The sequence below is a fragment of the Balaenoptera borealis genome, assembly GCF_965194805.1.
Source record: "Balaenoptera borealis genome assembly, chromosome: 4".
In the NCBI taxonomy this organism is placed as follows: Eukaryota; Metazoa; Chordata; class Mammalia; order Artiodactyla; family Balaenopteridae; genus Balaenoptera; species Balaenoptera borealis.
The window spans coordinates 4,500,168-4,506,167 of record NC_138861.1 but is presented as its reverse complement, the minus strand read 5'-3'; positions in this window follow the sequence as shown (position 1 = coordinate 4,506,167).

Genomic DNA, 6,000 nt, shown 5'->3' with positions numbered 1-6,000 from the left:
GGCAGAGATTTTCAAGTGGTCTGTCTGTATTTTATCAGTCCAAACAAAAGTTGCTGTCATACTGGTTCTTTTATGGTTGTTTCACATATCTTAAGAAATATGTATACTGTTGCTATAACTAATCTTTGGTTTTCTGATCATCATTTTGTATCCTCACTCATCAATAGTTGAAATTTCCTAAATGTCCTTTTATTATTAATGGGGTGAATACATACCCTGAAGCTAAACTGCCAGGATCAGAATCCTGGTTCTACCACCTACCAGCTGTGTGAATGTAGGTAGTGACTTAATTTCCCTGTGCCTCAGTTTATTCATCTAAACTACAGAAATCAGTGGCTAGTGGCTACCATATTGGACAGTGCAGGCCTAGACTTTGGGATGATGGATATAAAAATGGGTTTTTAAAAAAAAAAAAAAAAAAAAAAATGGGTTTTTTATGATGGAAACTTGCATTAAAGACTCTGTCATTGAAACTGCAATTAAAACAATTAAGAAATAAAATAAAATAAAATAATAAAATAAAATAAAATAAAATACAGAGATCAATAATAACACCCACATTTTGGGGTTGTATTGAGGACTGAATAGGCTAATATACATATAAGAACATTAAAGAGTGTCTACTTTCCACAAAAAAGTGATTTTAAGTGTTGGCTATTACGATTATTCATTCATTCATAAGCTAAGGCACAGTGTAAATAAAGTTTACACAGCTTCAGTTCAGAATATACCAAAATATTAGCTCTGAAGAATACTGATTCCCCAAGATGACACAAAATGTTGGAGAAACAGAGTTTATTAGAGTTGTCTTGGAGACTCACAAAGCCCATCAATTTATTAAAGGCCCTGAGAGGTTAAGACCGATTTTACTGATGTTTCCCCAAATGTTTTTGATTAAATAACCCAGTTTTGTCTCTTTGTTTATAAGACTTGAATACAAAACTATCAATGTCCTGGAAACAATATTGCTCCAGTGGATCCCAGAAAAGGGAGCACAAGTAACATTAAAGTAAGACTGGGGTGGCTACAAGAATTTCCACAATGTTTCTGGGGACCGCATCAGGGGGCAGCCTCACTCTGGGAACAGAAAAGTAGCTAAAAGTAAATCATTAGCATCATAAAGGTCCTCTCTATGGAAAAAAAGGAGTAGAAGATAATATATTATAAAGATAGCAAAGTACTATGTTTTACCAGAATACAATGGTTTGTTGCTAAGAGAGAGATTAAGAGCTCTGTCTTTAAATTCCATTTGGTCAGATGTTATCAACTCAGACTTGTTACAGTAATCTACAGATGTCTAAACCAAAGTCATTTCTCGATGATTTTAGTTTATGAATTAATGAAGTTCTCTCTTACACTAGTCTCTTTTATTACAAAATAATATAGTATATTGATTTCAATATCCACCTACTTCTATCTGAATCTCCTCTCTTTTGATGATCTTCTACCCCATTTTAACCTCTTCTTCTCCTTCTTTCAATCTTATGTCTGACCTGTAGTGACAAATGACCATACCTTACACAATCTCAGTTTCAAGCATCTTAGTCTCTGAATGAACATACCTTACACAATCTCAGTTTCAAGCATCTTAACTCTCTGAATGTCATGTTCTCTGGTACTCTTACACGAAAGCACTTCAATTACACCAAGATATCTTTTCACTAACCTTCAACTGATCTTCATGTCCTCAGTTCCCTCCTATCCAGTATGGATTACATGGCCCATCACTAAAATCACTCCTTGAACAGACCCTCAAGTCTCCTGCCCTCTTTGCTATACACACTTGTTCTGTTCACAGGACAAAATTCTAATCCTACTGAAATCCAAGGCAATTCATATTTTGTACCTCATCTACTCAGAAGAATATGGATAGAGAAAGACACACACCTATGCAAAAAAGATCTGATTTTTAAAATCAAAGCCAGTAACCTCAAGTGGTCCCTACTTACTGTCTGGTAATTGTACTACTTTCCTAAGTCCCTTTATCCTCCCAGACGCTCCATTTCCTCTCCCAGATTATTTTACAACTTCTCCTCTCTTCTAGGCTCTAAAATCTCCATCCATTTTCTCACTTTCAGTGTCTCACTTTCCTTTTTCACTGAAAGAAATATAAGTAGTTGGAAGAGAACTTTCACAAGCTTTCAGCATCACACTCACCAACTCACCTGTGTCTCTACCCAGAGATCAATTGTCTTTGCTCATAGGTAAGCTAACTTTCTACTTGTACCCTGAATCCTGAAATTTCTGACCTATATCTTCTTTCTCTTGCATCATCAAATATACCCAGTGTGTAACTACCTCTTTTCACCTCCCCAATGACACTAGAAACCCATTCTCACTTCTCAGTTGACTTACTGCAAAAACTTCTACCTAATCATAGTCTCTGTGTCTGTCCTTGCCTCTCCTACAGTACACCCTCAACATAGACGCGAGGGTATGGCATTCCTCTGCTCAAATTCTTCTAACGTTTTCTGGCTCATACAGAGCAAATTCTAACATACTTTTAATTTCCACAAATACCTCATGACCCGGCCTCACTTTATCTCCTAATTCTCTCCCCTTTACTCTGAGTTCCTGGTTTCCCTTGAACACACCACCTCAGGGTCTTTGCACATGCTTTCTCTCTACTTACAGAGCTTCCTCCAGTACCTACATGGATTTCTCCCTCATTTCCTCAGGCCTTTCTTCAATGCCACCTTATTATTAAGTCTTCTCTGATTACCCTATTAGAAATTGCATCAAAACTAACCAGGGAATTTTATCCTCCTGCTTTGCTATATTTTTCCCCATAATATTGCCACTATCTGCTATTTGTCTGATGAATATTTGTTGAGTTATTCCTATGTATAATTAAAAATCAGTGGAATACCAACACAACATTGTAAATCAACTATAGTTCAATTTTAAAAAAGAAATTAGCTTAAATAAAATAAATAGGAAGGTTAACATGCTGATGTGGGGGAAAGGGGGCGTGCAGGAGTGGAATGGGGTTGGCAGGGAGAGGAGGAAAGATTATTAGCAAAAACCAACCTTTGGGGTTAGGCATTCTCCGTTTCTATTACTGAGATCATTGGAAAGTCTTGAAAAACTAGACATGAATTTCTCCTGGAAAAAAAAAAAATCAGTGGAATACCAAGGCCCTCTGGAGTGCAACTCAACCTCTAAGCCTCTAAAATATAAGTAGAACTGTTGGAATAGACAGGTGCACATAAGGAAACAATAACCCAAATATGAGTAAACCTACCGGATTATTCTCACCACTGCATCCAAATTCTCCCACAGTGATTCTTTTTTCCAGTGCTAATCCCATCTCAAATGACTCCCTCTAGCTCCATCGTTCACTTTTTTATATGTAACTTTAACAATGAAATGGGAACTTTAACTATTTCCTTTTGTTCTAGTGTGTTACGGGATATAGCCGTACCCACTTTCGTATTATTAGGCAATTACCCCAAACATTAAGAACCAGAAGCACAATCCCTTTACAGGCATGAGAACTTATAAAGAATAGTCATTTCAAACATTTTTTTTTCCTAAAAACATGTAATTAAGATGAAATTCGGTAATATGTAAAAAATATTTTACACAAGTGTTTTAAGGATATTCGGAAACCCATTTTAAGGTAGTGGACTAGAATTAAGCGATAGCCACTAAATTATATAGATATTTATATAAAATAGATAACCAACAAGGACCTACTGTATAGCACAGGGAACTCTACTCAATATTCTGTAATAACCTACATGGGGAAAAAAATCTGAAAAAGAATGAATATATGTATATATGTAACTGAATCACCTTGCTATACACCTGAAACTAACACAACATTGTAAGTCAACTATACTCCAATAAAATTTTTAGAAAGGAAAAGAAAAAGAAGTTAGGTATTGTCATTCCAATGTTCAATCTCTTGTCAACTGAGAATCAGAAGAGGGAGGTGACTCAACCTCCACGTTGGCTAGTAAGGCTGCTCTGATGATTCAGAGGGAACACACATAAATCAACCATGTGGCAGAGGTTTCCACACCCACATTCATCATGTAACTTCCATTTTGACACATCAAACATCATTCAATCAAATGCTGAAGACAACCCTCCCCTAAATCATGACACAGGAGAATTCATGATAATATTGAAGATAATAAAAAAAACTTTTTAGAAACACTACAGGAAGAATCTATTCACTATAGTAATATGAGTAACAATATTAAAAACTACCAATTATGGAGAGTTTACTGCCTTAGCTTAGGACCTTTATGTATACCATTTTTAATACTCAAAACAGGTTTCCAAAAAGTCATTCTTACCCTATATTACAGAAGACAAAACTGAGATTCAGCGGTGTTACATACATGCCTTTAATCTAACAACTAATAAATAGTAGAGCTGAAATTATATCCCAGGTCTATCTCATCTCAAAGCCCTTATTGCTTAAATTATGTCAAACTTCTTCTTGCAGCTGTACTTAGTAAAGCCATTAATAATAGTCAGTAAATAAATTTTAAATCTAAAGCAAAGAACTTTTAGTTACAATTATTAATCAAACTGACGTATGTACAACTCAAAGAAAAATTGTAAAGGGAACAGACACAGAATTGTTCATATCACAGACTCTATGGGAACCATAAAATTATTTTTATTTGTATAAATATGGTTAGAAAACTCCAACAAATTAAACCTTATGTCTTTAGTTATTATTAACAAATGGCCAATTACAAACATTCAGAGATACATATAAAGTTAGATAAATGTTTATATGACTTTAATTCTAATTCTTTGTGTCCTGTTACCATTATAATAATATTTCCAAATTTGCTAAACTTAATAAGCATAACAGAAGGAAATAAAATCCAAAGGAAAACATATATATTTCATACATTTTTATGTGCAATATATAGAAAACATTTTTGTTCCTTACTTCATATTGACCTTTTTGTATTCATATTAAGGATTTAAAAAGAAAACTGATTACAGCCAGTTTTTTAAGTGTCAAGGGAGAATACAGCCATGCCTCGAAGCACAAAAAACAATAAAATATATTGTAATAATTTCTACAGTCAGGATGAGTAGAAAGAGATTTGGAGCCCTAAGGAAGCAGTAATGGATTCTGTCGAAGGTGGAGGAGTTGGAGTTGGTAGCAGAAAGGCCTTAGAGAGAAGATATAATTTGAGCTATGCCTTGAAGGATAAATTAATTCCACTGGGTTGAAAGGAAGGAAATAATATTTCAGACAGAGAACCGCATGAGCAAAGGCCCAGAGGAACAAAGAGCGTGACCAACTCATTACAGTGTTAGAAATCTTTGGGGTCTAGAATATAGGGTTTTTGGAAGTGGAGTTGGGGAGAAAGTTACAAGAAGCAAGTCTAAAAGAGAGGCTGGAGCTATGAATATTTCCATTAAAATGTTGGAGTTTATTATGTACATAAGGGAAGCAAGGAAGGTTTTAAATAAAAGATAAATTCAAATCTATATTTCCACAGAAATAACCCTACCAGCATCACTGAAGTTGAATTTGAAGATAAAACTATTACAATAGTGTAGTTAAGAAAGGAACAATGATGGTTTGGATTAGGGATAAGAAGTCATGTCAAGGATATTTCTGCAGTAGTACTGAAAGGATTCAAGGACCACTGCCTGCAGAGGGGGAGAAAGCTCAATAAAGACACTTGTGAGGTTTCTAGCTTCGACAGCTGAATGGTTGAGGCAACATTAAATGAGCAGGAAACATAGAGAAACTGTAAGAAATGTCCACGTTCAAGAGTAGAACTTGATTTCTCTGTAAAGCATTTCAAATAGATATACTTAATAGACGGTTGGGATGTGGGTCAGGAGAAATCTGAGCATTGGAAAGATACAGTCTAAAATAATTAGAGAGTCATGTAATACAGGGTAATAGACGCTCAGAATCTGGCCTGCAACCTGTATTTGTAACCTGACTCCGACACAATTAACTGCATCACCGTAAGCATGCGATGTAATCTCTCATTTTCCTTATCTGTG